This window comes from Panthera onca, chromosome E3 (assembly GCF_046562875.1).
Source record: "Panthera onca isolate mPanOnc1 chromosome E3, mPanOnc1 haplotype 2, whole genome shotgun sequence".
Lineage (NCBI taxonomy): Eukaryota > Metazoa > Chordata > Mammalia > Carnivora > Felidae > Panthera > Panthera onca.
In genome coordinates, this window is record NC_138354.1 from 15,887,864 (window position 1) to 15,902,320 (window position 14,457).

The window sequence follows — 14,457 nt, forward strand, 5'->3', positions numbered from 1 at the left end:
TTGACATGAGTAGAGTTAAAGGCTTCTAGTGAGGAAGAAAATGAGTTACATGGCAGTGCACGATTTGAAGAGTGGGGTGGGAATGAGTGGCCAGCCCCATTCAAGGGCATTATCCTGGAGTCTCTCCATATGCTAGGCAGAATAATGGTCCCCCAAAGATGTCCCAACCCTAATCCTCTAGAACCTGAAGATATGTTACCACATATGCCCAAACGAACTTTACAGATGTGATCAAGGTTATAGATCTTACGATGGGAAGACTATCCAGAATCATTTGGATGGGCCCAACCTAAGCACATGGGTCCCTTTAAAGAGGAGAATCTTTCCCAGTTGACAGAGTTAGAGGAAGGTGTAACGATGGAAGAAGAGTCCGAGAGATGCAACTTTCCTGGTTTTGAAGCTGGAGGAAGGGGCCATGAGCCAAGGAATATAGGTTGCCTCTAGAAACCAGAAAAGGCAAGGAAACAGATTCTCCACTAAGCCTCCAGAAGGGACTGAAGCCCTGCCAACACCTTAATTTTAACCCAGTAAGAGCCACGTGAGGCTTCTAACCTATAGAAATATGAGATAATAAATCTGTGGGAGTTGTGTGGGCATTTGTTATAGCAGCAATGAAAAACGAATAAACTCCCATACAATTCCTTTATTCTATGCAGACTGTCTTGCTTATTCACTGTCCCCAATCCCAAAAATCCCTCAAATGACTCCTAGATAGATCCAGGTGTCTCACGGTATCATGTGTGTGCACATGCACATACACACACGTGAGCACAGGCAGAGCTCTGGGACCCTCTCTTGTGGCTGCCACTGAACTTGTTGCAGTGATGGCAGCAGAGCAAGGTGCAATTGTCCCCAGGTGCTGAGGCTTGGCCTCCTACCTGACACCATTGCTGCAGATGTCTTAGGCTACTTTAGCTTATTTTCATTCCCTGGCTGCTGGAGTCTGTGGGGCCAGGTGCAGGGACAGTCAGCATGTAAGGCATATTTAAGAGTCTCTTATGTTCTGCCCTCCTCCCTGCTTTTATATTATTTTTCCTCCCCTTTTCCTATGTCCATCTGTTTTGTATCTTAAGTTCCACATATAAGTGAGGTCATATAATATTTGTCTTTCTCTAATTTCACTTAGCATCATACACTCTAGTTCCATCCACACTGTTGCAAATGGCAAGATTTCATTCTTTTTGATTGCCAAGTAATACTCCATATATACTCCATACTCCATATATCTGGTATATATATATATATATATACCAGAACAAACTGAGGGTCACTGGAGGAGTTGTGGGTGGGGGGATGGGCTAAATGGACAAGGGGCATTAAGGAGGTCACTTGTTGGGATGAGCCCTGGGTGTTATACATAGGGGATGAATCACTGGATTCTACTCCCAAAATCATTATTGCTCTATATGCTAACTTGGATGTAAGTTTCATTAATGAATGAATGAATGATGAATGAATGAATTTTAATTTTTTTAACATTTATTTATTTTTGAAAGACAGAGAGAGGCAGAGCATGAGCAGGAGAGGGGGAGAGAGAGAGACAGACAGAATCCAAAGGAGGTTCCAGGCTCTGAGCTGTTTGTTAGCACAGAGCCCGACGTGGGCCTCGAACTCACGAACCACAAGACCATGACCTGAGCCGAAGTCGGATACTCAACCGACTGAGCCACCTGGGAGCCCCTGAATTAATTAATTTTATTATTTATTTATTTATTTATCTTTTTAAAACATAGGGGCGCAGGTGTTCCCTTTGTTGTTGTTGTTGTTGTTTTAATTTATTTTTAATGTTTGTTTATTTTTGAGAGAGAGACCGAGCGTGAGTGGGGGAGGGTCAGAGAGAGATGGAGACACAGAATCTGCACAGGCTCCAGGCTCTGAGCTGTCAGCACAGAGCCAGATGCGGGGCTCGAACTCACAGACCGTGAGATCTTGACCTGAGCCGAAGTCAGAAGCTCAACCGACTGAGCCACCCAGGTGCCCCTTAATTAATTTTAAAAAATAATGTAACACATAGTTCTCTGCCTTTCAACCAAGCCGGAGCCTTCACTCTGCACTCTTGGGAGGGAATGTTTTTCTGGAGGCTCCTTGGTGTCAGTGAGCCCCCATTCCCAGCCCAGACAACCTAAGCCTGAGACCTGGGGCCTCTACCATGTGCTTACATAGTTCTCTGAAACTTATATAGTTCTCTGAAAAGTGCTGGTATTTAGTAAGTACTACATAAGAGAGCTTATGAACAAATATCTTACATATTTTCTATCTTTTGTCTAGTGTGATTTACATAGCATAGGGATTAGGAACACAGATGCTAGGGGTAACTGGGTGACTCAGTCAGTTGAGCATCCCACCTTAGCTCAGGTCATGATCTCATGGTTTGTGAGTACAAGCCCTGCATTGGGCTCACTACTGTCAGCGTGGAGCCAGCTTCAGATCCTCTGTCTCCCTCTCTCTCTACTCTTCCCCCACTCACACTCTCTCAAAAATAAATTTTAAAAATTTGGAGAAAAAAAAAAAAGAACACAGATTCTAGGGTCAGACTGCTGGCCTTAGTTTGGATTCTGTCTGCACCACCTAGTAACTTTATGAGTTGGGGCAAGTCACTTAATCTTCTAAGCATCTAATCCTCTAAATTTCCCTACCTGTAAAGTAGCGATAATTGTGTTTACCTTCTAGGAAGATTAAATGTGATGATAAACATGCAGCGGTTTTAAAGCATGTCTGCAAATTGTTTGGACACTCTTCCTTCATGGGCTGGAGACTAATTCCCCCCACCTTGAATATGGCCTGGACTTGTGCCTCATTTGTAATGAATAGAAAGCAGTGGAAGGGGGGCACCTGGGTGGCTCAATGGTCAAGCATCCAACTCTTGATTTCGGCTCAGGTCCTGATCTCACAGCTCGTGAATTGGAGCCCCACATCAGGCTCTGTGCTGACAGTGCGGAGCCTGCTTGGGATTCTCTCTCCCTCTTTCTCTGCTCCCCTGATCTCAAGTACATGTGCACTTTCTCTCCTTCTCTCTCAAAATAAATTAATTAATAAAAAAAAAAAAAAAAGGCAGTGAAAGTGACACTACATGACTTTTGAGGCTGGGGCAGAAAAAGCTATGCAGCTCTCATCTGACTCTCTCAGGACGTGGGTTTTAAAGTCCTGAGTCACCCCATAAGAAGTGTAGCTACCTTCACACCATTAGGCTGGAGGCACCACATGGAGAGATCATACAATTATACAAACTGTTGCAGTCCCCAGCCATTTGAATCATCCCATCCCAGGCATCAGACTTGTGACTGATGAAGAAGTTTTTGAAATGACCCCAGGTCCATACAACTGTATGAGAAACCTTTAGCCAGAACCTCTTAGCTAAACCCATTCAAACTCCAGAATGATCAAAAGTAATAATTATCGCAGTTGTTGTTTTGTAATTTGGGATGTTTTGTTACACAGTGATAGATAACTGATGTGCATGTTCAAGTACCTTGAACGTGAAAAGCACTGAATAAATAGTTGTCCTAATTATTATTATTATTTCAAACTAGCATCATCCTGGCCCCTTAGGCCTTCCTTTATTAATAATGGCAACTACCATTCACTGAGTACTTAGCATAAATCAGGCATTATACGTATATGATTTCTTCTTCACTCAATGTTCAAGGCATGGGTATCATTATTCCCTTTTTACTGAACCTCCAAGAGGGTAAGTACTTACCTGCGGCTACACTCAAGAAGCACTGTGGCTTAGATTCAACCCTGGCTCCTCTGACTCTCAGAACCTGTCATAAAGTGTACTCCAGAATAGTTAACTGCCACTTGAGTCCTTCTAAAGTGCTGCCAGGAGTGAGTCCACTGCCCAGGCTGGGCCACCAACAGCTGTCTCCACGAAGAGCTAGTGAGATTGGGCTCTTGTCAAGCCTCGCACCATTCTTTCAGGCTGTCTCCCGTATACTCAACACCAGGTATGTATGGTCAATCTTAATTCAGCAAATGAAGAGTACAGCAACCCACAGGCCTCAAGACTACTTGTGCAACTTTTGTATTCACCACAGGGACTGGAAAAACAATTGATTGTCATTTAAGATTTAGTGGTATCCCGGGCCACCTGGGTGGCTCACGGTTGAGTGTCACCCTCTTTGTTTCAGCTCAGGTCATGATCTCACGATTTCCTGAGTTCAAGCCCCACGTTGGGCTCTGTGCTGGCAGTGCAGAGTCTCCTTGGGATTCTCTCTCTCTCTCTCTCTCTCTCTCTCTCTCTCTCTTTCTCTCTCTCTCTCTCTCTCTCCCTGCCTCTCCCTGTCTCTTTCAAAATAAATAAATAAACTTAAAAAAAAAAAAGATTTAGTTGTGCTCCTATTGGTAAGTTCTTGTTAACTTGATCCCTCAGGTAATTAATTTCTGATGAATCAACGTCTTGGCATACCAATGTTATTGCTGTCCTGCACATAACATGAGCTTTGCGGTCAGACCGTTGGGATTCAATTCCCAGCTCGGCCACCTCCTAGCTGGGTATTGTTGGGAAAGTCACTCAATCCCTCCCAGACACAGTATCCTCATCAGTAGAATGGGAGTAATTATAGCATAGGCCACAAGAGCCGGTTGTGAAGATTTAAGGAGATAACCAATATGTAAGGTGTTTAGCAAGTGCCTGGCACACAGAGCTATTAGCTCTCATTGTTATTTGCTTATTGCCCTATTTATATAGAGAGAACACCTCAGCCTGCCTTTAAATTGTTTCCTTAACATTTTTTACTTTCCTCAGGCAGGAGTCTGTGCTTGGAATTTCCTAAGATGATGCTCAGGAGGTGTGACGAAGTAAGAACCTCTCCCTTTCCTCCTCGTCTCTCTCTTCTCCTGGGAGTTCAGTTATTGTCAATAATAGCAACGACAACACATGTACTGAATGCTGATTATGTAGCTGTAAGAGCCAGTCTTGAACTGTGTATATATCATTAACTCAGATTCTCACAACAAATCATACAAGCTAGATATTTTTACTCATTTATTCATCGTTTTTTTCAATTAACGAATACTTACTGTGTTCCTTCAATGATCTAGGTACTTGGAATACATTAAAGAATAAGACAGACAGAAATCCCTGTTCACATTCTAGTGTGCAGGGACTACTGTAAATAAACAAACAGTAACAAACGTAGCAAGTCAAAGAGTGATAAGTGCTGTGGAGAAAAATAAAGGTGAGAAGGCAGAGAAAGAAGGAGAAGCAAATTTCTCCTTTAAACAAAGCAGTTAAGGGAAGTTCTCACTTTGTGAGAGGGTGACAGGTGGGCAGGGACATGAAGAAGGTGAGGAAGTGAGACATGGGGAGACTTGGGGCAACATTCCAGATAAGGAGAACAGCAGGGAGTATGAAGTATAAGGAAGCATAAAGCACAGAGGAACATGCCTGGATGTTTGAAGAACACAGGAAGCCAGTATGGCTGGAGTAGAGAGTGGCCGAGTGACAGGAGAGTCACAGGAGAGGAGGGTAGAGCGGTATAAGGAAGGAGGGAGCAGGGCAGGTCACTGAGTTCTAGGCCACTGGAAAGACACTGGCTTTCACTCAGTGAAATGCAGAGCCCTCGAATAATAGCTTTGAGCCGAGAAATGGCATGATCTAGTTTAAATTATAAAAGGATCTCTCTGCCACCTGTGTTGAGAAGAGATCCTAGAAGAGCAAGGGTGGAAGCAAGGACAAGAATGGGAAGGCAAAATATCATGGTGCATGGTGGCTCAGTCCAGGAAGAAGCAGTGGAGTAGGGAGAAACTATCAGATTCTGGATGTAATTCCAAATAGATCCAACAGGATTATATGGCTGGATTTGGGTAGGAGGAAAAGCAGGGGTGAAGGATGACACTAAGGCTTTTGGTCTGAGCAATCGGATGGTGTTGCCGTTCAACAGAATGATGACCACATTTGGAAGGAAGATCAGGGATTCGGTTTTGAACATATTGACTTTTAGATGTCTTTTAGGGGTGCCTGGGTGGCTCATTTGGTTAAGCGTCCAGCTCTTGACTTGGGCTGAGGTCATGGGTTTGATCCCCACGCTTCATGGGTTTGATCCCCACATCAGGCTCTGCACTGGCAGTGTGGAGCCTGATTGGGATTCTCTCTCTCTCCCTCTCTCTCTGCCCCTCCCCCACTCATGTGCTCTGTCTCTCTCTCAAAATAAACTTTAAAAAAAATAGATGTCTTTTAAACATTAAAAAAAATCAGAAAAGCATTAGGATATAGAAGTTTCCCTCCACTTAATAAGTGGATAATAATAATAAGTGCTTATCAAGATGCTTATTAATGCTTAATTAATTAATCAATGCACAATTAATTATGTTTATTATTAATTAATTAATTTTTAATTAATTATAATTTTAATTAATTATAATAATTAATTAATTACATCCCAGTGGCTGAGCTGGGATTTAAACCAAGATAAGTCTGACTCCACCATCCTTATCTTTTGTTTGTTTTTTTTTTAAATGTTTATTTATTTTTGAGAGAGAGACAGAAACCAAGCTCAAGCAGGGAGAGTTCGGAGAGGGAGGGAGACACAGAATCCGAAGCAGGCTCCAGGCTCTGAGCTGTCGGCACAGAGCCCGATATGGGGCTGGAACTCACGGACTGTGAGATCATGACCCGAGCTGAAGTCAGACACTTAACCGACTGAGCCACCCAGACACCCCCCATCCTTATCTTTTGTATTAAATATCAACCACAGGATTTTTGCTTTTGACCAAGATGGAGTCAGTTGGACCTGATTTACCGTCGCACATGAAACAACAACAAAAAAATTAAAAAGACAACATACACGAAACAAAGATTTTCAATGAAGGATGATGATTTCGGAAAGACAGGAAATAAAAGAAGGGAGCCTTATAATCATCCAGGTTACTATTTGGAGAAAGTTCTCTGGACGTGATGTGGGGAGGCAGAACTGAGGCAGGGTCTGGCAGACTCCCTGAGTTGAGAAGGCAACGTGGGGAGCCGCGAGAGACAGAGGCCTCTAGAATTCATAAAACAGAGTAACGGAGAGAAGAGAGCTACACAGAGGACTCCGAAGACATACAGAAGGTCCTCAAGTATTCAGTGGGTTGCTGAATCAATGCATGCATGTGAGGAAAGTATCTGAATATGGGGAAAGAACAATCCAAAAGGATTAAAGGAAACAATGCTTATTCATGCCAGTCAGACTGGGAAAACTTATAATTCATTGAGTATTAAGGGAAGTCTTCTCTCATTAGCGGGAGATAATTAGCTCTAGACTGAGCATCGCTACTGACCTGTCTAGCAACTAACAAAAGCAAACCCAAAAGGATCAAACTGCTTCCAAGTTACCTAACTGCATCCCAGAGCAAAATTCAAAAAGATTTATCAGAATACAAAAATATCCACCACCTAACCAGATAAAGATCCAATGTTTAGCATCTGATCGAAGACCACTAGATGTGTAAAGAAGCAAGAAAATGTGACCGATAATGAACAGATTAATAAATCAGAGAAAGACATTAAAACGTGTATTATAACTGTATTCCATATGCTCAAAAAGCTAAGTTGAGGACTTGAATGTGTTGCAGGATTTTTTTGCCACAAAACCCAGGATGCATTGTCTCACCACTTCAAAGAATGAAGAGGTAGACAGAAACTGTGCAGCAGGCAAAAGTTTATCAGAGTTTAAGATTAGAAAGGAAGAATAGTAGAAAAGCTCTCTTTATAGAGAGGGGACATTCAAAAGTAAATGCCTGAGGACTATAGTCAAGGGTACTTGTTTTACAAGGTTCTGGTTGATGTGGGAAACAAAGGCAGAAGGAAATGGCAGCTAAAATTCAATTTCCTTATAACCTGCAGCCCATTGGCAAATACTTAAGGCAGACAGAGGTTTCTCCAGGAACTCCCTGCTATCTTAATGCTAATGCCTTGCTAGAGGAAAAAACAACCTTAGCTTGACAATAGCTAGGCCTCCAGAATCATGTGAGTCTTCTTTAGCATAGGAAAATTTCATTGGAGGGGCGCCTGGTGACTCAGTAGGTTAAGCATCAGACTTCAGCTCAGGTCATGATCTGTTGGAGTTCGAACCCTGCATCTGACTCTGTGCTGACAGCCTGGAGCCTGCTTCAGATTCTGTGTCTCCCTCTCTTTGCTCTTCTCCTACTCATGCTCTCTCTCCCTCTCAAAAATAAATAAACAGAAAAAAAATCTCATTGGAAACTTCACCTTGAGTTCCCCACCCCACCCCCACCCCCACTAACTCCATAGTAGATAACCAGTCTCTCCTCATGATCCTGGGGCAGCTCCTCCTGCCCATGGGTCCTGTCCCCATACTTTAATAAAATCACCTTTTTGCACCAAAGACATCTTCAAGGATTTTTTCTTGGCTGTTGACTTCATACCCCATTAACCCCAGTATCACCCAAAAAAACCTCATCACTGGTCAGCCCTCCCCTGTCCTTTCCCCCTTGTTCCTTCTCAGGTTCTACCCTTATTGGCTTGATAACTCTGGGTCCTGGGTTGTCTATTCCCGATTGGCTCGTTTCCATTGTATGAGGGGTGGTCTATGGCCATACTTAGGTCTTTGGTCAAATTCCAGAGGGGAAACCTAGGGGGAGTAGGCGGGGTCTGTTACATTCTTAAGAGAAACCTATGCCTGAGGGAGCTTGCTGTGGTCAGACACTCCCAGCATTGTTCCAAAATAGGTGTTTTTCCTCACTCAGGGACCTCAGGCCTTAATCTTTCCCTCTCTGCCTACTGAATCCTATCTTTTCCTATCATAAACAGACACTTCTCCAGAGATGATACAGAAATGGCCAACAAGTAAAGCACCTGGGTGGCTCAGTCGGTTTGTTACAGCAAATACTTGGCGCCCAGGAAGGGACAAGCGACAGTACTTAGGGAATCAGAAAAGACTGCTGTCTGCCCAGTGAGTCATCTCCAAAAGCTGAGCATCCCACTCAGGTTTTACTGATCTTTTATACATATGTGCTTCCAGGTGGGCGGGACTAGTATAGTCAAGCTTCTGTTTCCTGTCTGCTAGATGATGCAAGAGGCAAGCTAGATTGCAGAAGTCAAAGGCATGCAAAGGGAGTTTCTGGCCTTGGATATCTGGCTGGCCCTTTTTATTTGCATTCACCAGCTTTCCTTTTCAGGTTAAGTGTCCAACTTTGGCTCAGGTAATGTTCTCACGGTTTGTGAGTTCGAGCACCGTGTAGGGATCTGTGCTGACAGCTCAGAGCCTGGAGCCTATTTGGGATACTGTGTCTCCCCCTCTCTCTGCCTCTCCCCCACTCACGCTCTGTCTCTCTCTTTCAAAAAAATACTAAACATTATTTTTAAGAAAAGCCCAAACCAAACTTCTAGAGTTGAAAACTAAAATATTTGAGGGTTTTTTGTTTTGTTTTGTTTTTTGTTTTGTTTTTTTGCTGCATCCACCATGAGAAGGAAGATCATTCTCAAGAAGACCTTCAGCATTCCAGAAAACATTGACATCACTCTGAAAGGCTATACTATTAGTTACTGTGAAGGCCCCCAGAGGAAACCTGTGAAAGGACTTCAACTACATCAATGTAGAACTCAGTTTCCCTGGAAAGAAAAAGTAGAGGCTCTGAGTTGACAAATGGTGGGGAAATATAAAGGAAGTGGCTACTGTTCACGCTATCGTAGTCACGTACAAAAAACATGGTCAAGAGTGTTAAACAGTGTTTCCATTACAAGATGAAGTCTATGTGTTGAGTTTTTCTGGGGGTGATGGTGGGGTGGTGGGGTCCAGAGCCGACAGCCAAGAAAGAATTCTTGAAGATGTCTTTGGTGCAAAAAGGTGATTTTATTAAAGCACAGGACAGGACCCAGGGGCAGGAAGAGCTGCCGCAAGACCATGAAAAGAAACTGGTTATCTAATAGGGAGTTGGGGGAGGTAAAGTCAAGGTGAAGCTTCCAATGAGATTTTCATATGCTAAAGAAGACTCCCAGGATACTGGAGGCCTAGCTATTGTCAAGCTAAGGTTGGTTTTCCTTCTGGCAAAGCATTAGCATTAAGATAGCAGGGAGTTCCTGGAGAAACCTCTGCTTGCCTCAAGTATTGGCCAGCAGGCTGCAGGTTATAAGGAAATTTAATTTTATTTGCCATTTCCTTCTGTCTTTGTTTCCCACATCATGTGTATGTTCACTTTCCCATCAATGTTGTTATTTAGGAGAATGGTTCTCTTGTTGAAATATGAAATACATCTGTTTGCTGGGTTCAGATGAGGTCAGGCATTGCCTGTTCAGTATCTCCCCAGAAAGATGAGTTAATTCTTGAAGGAAATGACATTGAACTTACATCAAATTCAGCTGCTTTGATTCAGCAACCCACAAGAGTTAAAAATAAGGATATCAGAAAATTTCTGGATGGTATCTGTTTCTGAGAAAGAAAAAGTTCAGCAGGCTAATGAATAAGACCTAAGTTAGTTCAGCTACAGAAACCACAAGATGCCAGATTTTTCAGACTTCTTTGTGATATTTTAAAGATGCACTAACAGCTGTGTGTTAAAAAAAGAAAAGGAAAGAAAACTACAAGATTGGAGATACTGAATTGGATGGATAGGAGATTAGATATTATAGATGGAAAGACTGGTGAATTAAGGACATAAAAATAGGCACCATCCAAAATGAAACACAGAAAGAAATAGAATCTCCCAAAATAAAAGAGCATCAATGAGTTGTGGGACACTTCATGCTTATGTACAAATAATTGGAGTATCTAAAAAAGAGGAGAAAGAAGAGGGTGGAAAGATCTCTTAATATTAAAAATTATAAATCTACAGACCTAAGATGCTCACCAATCTCCAGCACAAGAAAAATGAAGAAAACTGCACCAAGGTGTATCAAAATCAATGATACAGAAAAAAATCTTAAAAGCAGCTGGAGGGAAGGGCGCCTGGGTGGCTCAGTCGGCTGAGCTTCCCACTTTTGGTTTTGGCTCAGGTCATGATCCCAGAGTTGTGGGATAGAGCCCCATGCACTGAGCATGGAGCTTGCTTAGGATTCTCTCTCTCTCTCTCTCTCTCTCTCTCTCTCTCTCTTTCTCTCTCCCCCCCCCAGCCCCTCTCCCTCACTTGCATTCTGTCTCTAAAAATTATATATAAATACATATGTAAATATATATATAATATATTACATATATGTATATATGTAATATATTATATATATAAATATATATGTGTGTGTGTGTATATATATATATATATATATATATATATATATATATATATATAACAGCTAGAGGAAAAAAAAGACATGTTACATACAGAGGTACAAAAATAAGGCTGACAGATTTGTCATCAGAAACAATGCAAATGAGAAGACAGTGGAGCGACATCTTTAAAATACTGGGGGTAAAAGTCCACTCAGAATTCCATATGTGGGAAAAATATTTCTCAAAACAACAACAGGGTAACATAAAGACATTTGCAGATGTACAAAACCTGAAAGGATTCATCACTGGTACTACAGAATAATAAAGGAAATGCTTTAGACAAAAGGAAAATGATAGCAGATAGAAATCTGGATCCACACAAAGGAATAAAAAGCACAGGAAACGCTAACTACATAAGTAAATATATAAGATTTTTTTTTTAGTATTTATTTTTTTTAAATTTTTTAATGTTTATTTATTTTTGAGAGAGAGAGACAGAGCATGAGTTTGGGAGGAGCAGAGAGAGAGGGAAACACAGAATCCGAAGCAGGCTCCAGGCTCCAAGCCATCAGCCCAGAGCTCGATGCGGGGCTGGAACCCACAAACCCGTGAGATTGTGACCTGAGGCAAAGTCGGATGCTTAACTGACTGAGCCACCCAGGCGTCCTTTTTTTAGTATTTAAATCTCTATAAACGTAATTGATGGTGGAGCACCTGGATGGCTCAGTTGGTTAAGCATCGGATTTTGACTCAGGTCATGATTTCATGGTACATGGGTTCGAACCCCGTGTCAGGCTCAGCCTGGAGCCTGTTTCAGATTCTGTGTCTCCCTCTCTCTCTGCTGCTCCCCAACTTGTGCTCTCTCTCTCAAAAATAAATAAACATTTTAAAAAAAATAACCAATGGTTTAAAGAAAAATAACCATGAAGTAGGGATAGGAGGGAACTTTCTGAACCTGAGAAAACGGGATCTATGAAAACCTGACTGTAGTGGATGGAATTATGCCACCACCACCCATCCCCCTGGAAAAATATATTCAAGTCCCAGCCCCCCTAGGACCTGTGAATATGACCTTATTTGGAAATCGGATCTTTGCATTGTACTCAAGTGAAAATGAGGTCATAATGGATTAGGGCGGGCCCTAAATCCAATGACTGGTATTTTTCTAAGAGAAAAGGAGAGGGAGATTTGGATACAAAGATGTAGAAGAGACATTGGAAAGAAGGGCATGTAAAGATGGAGGCAGAGATCAGAATGGTGCAACTACAAGTCAAAGAATGCCAAGGATTGGCCGGAATCACCAGAAGCTGGGAAGAGGCAAAGAAGGCTTCTTCCCTAGAGCCTTCAGAAGAAGCATGGCCATGCCGGCACCTTCATTCCAAACTCTGGACTTCAGAACTGTGAGAGAATAAACTTCTGTTATTTCAAGCCATGACAGTTTGTGGTACTTTCTTATGGCCATGCTAGGAAATGAATATACCTACATCTAACACCATACTTAGTGGTAGAAGACTGGATGCTTTCCTCCTAAGATCAGGAACAAAATGAAGATGTCCACTCTCATCACTTCTATTTAAAATTGTACTGGAGGGGGGCACCCTGGTGGCTCAGTCAGTTAAGCTTCTGACTTTGGCTCAGGTCATGAACTCATGGTTCCTGAGTTAGAGCCCCACATCCAGCTCTGTGCTGATAGCTCAGAGCCTGGAGCCTGCTTTGGATTCTGTGTCTCCCTCTCTCTCTCTGCCCCTCCCCTGCTTGTGCTCTGTCTCTCTTGTCTCTGTCTCTCTCAAAAGTAAATAAACATTTAAAAAAATTGTACTGGAGGGACTAGTCAGAGCAATTAGGCAAAAAAAAAAAAAAAATGTATTCAGTTTGGAAAGGAAGAAGCAAAACTATTTATTAACAGATGACATGACATTGTATGTAGAAAATCATAAGGAATCCACTAAAAAACTGCTGGATAAAAATATTCGACAGATTTTGAGATACAAGATCAATATATAGAAATCAATTGTATTTCTATATATTAACAGTGAACAGTTGGGAAATGAAATTAAGAAAAACAATTCCATTTATAATACATCAAAAAGAATAAAAGAGTTGGGAATGAATTTATTAAAAGTAGTGCAAAACTTGTGCCCCGAAAATTACAAAATATTACTGAAGGAAATTAAATAAGATCTTATTAAATTAGAAACATCCTGTGTTCATGACTGGAAGACTTAATATTGTTAAAATATCAGTACTCTCCAAATTGATCTACAGACTTAATACGTCATTATCAAAATCCCTACTGACCTTTTTTTGCAGCAATTGACAAGTTAATTATAATATTCATATGAGGATACAAGGGACCCAGCATGGCCAAAACAATCTTGAAAAGGAAGAAAAAAGTTCGAAAACTCAGTTTCCAATTTCAACACTTGCCACGGCACTACATTAATCAAGATAGTATGGTACTGGCATAAAGTAGACATACAGGTCAATGGGGTAGAATGGAGTATCCAGAAATAAAGCCTTACATTTAGGTCAATTGATTTTTGACCAGAGCGTCGAGATAATTCAAGGGGAGAAAACAATAGTTTTTTTCAACAAATGGTACAAAAAACCCTGCATATTCACATGCAAAATAATAAAATTGGATGCCTAACTCACACCATACAGAAAATTTTAACTGAAAATTAACAAAGTAACTCTTCATGACTGAGTTAGGTAATATTTTCTAAGATATGACACCAAAAGTGCAAGCAACAAAAGAAGAAAATGGATAAATTGAACTTCATCAAGATTAAAAACATTTCTGCTACAAACAATACGAACAAGAAAGTGAAAAGACAATCTAAAGAATAGGAAGAAAATATTTGCAGATCATATATCATACATCTGATAAGGGACTTGTATCATCAAAATTAAAAACTTTTGCTCCAAGAAAAATGCTGTTAAAACAAAGAAAAAACAAGATAGTGCCTCACCAAAGAAGATAATACTTGGATGGCAAATAACCACATGAAAAGATGCTCAGCATTAGTCATTAGGGAAATGCAAATTAAAGCATTAATGAAACATACTATTGCACCCATAAGAGTGACTAACGTTAAAAGACTGACCATTTGAAGTGTTGACAAGGATGTTCAGAACTGAAACTCTCATATACTGCTGGTGGGAAAACTACACCTGTATGACACTTTTCAAAACTATTTGGTAAGTCCCTAAAAATTAAACATACACCTACCATATGGTCCAGACATCCCACTCATAGGTATTTATCCAAAGGAAATGAAAGCATATGTGCATAGAATTGCCATGCGTTTTT

General features: G+C 41.3%; 1 pseudogene; it reads left to right on the forward strand.

Annotated features, from left to right (window-relative positions):
• The first annotated feature begins 9,404 nt into the window (after positions 1 to 9,404).
• On the forward strand, positions 9,405 to 10,405 carry LOC132689776 (large ribosomal subunit protein uL6 pseudogene; annotated as a pseudogene).
• Positions 10,406 to 14,457: the final 4,052 nt, after the last annotated feature.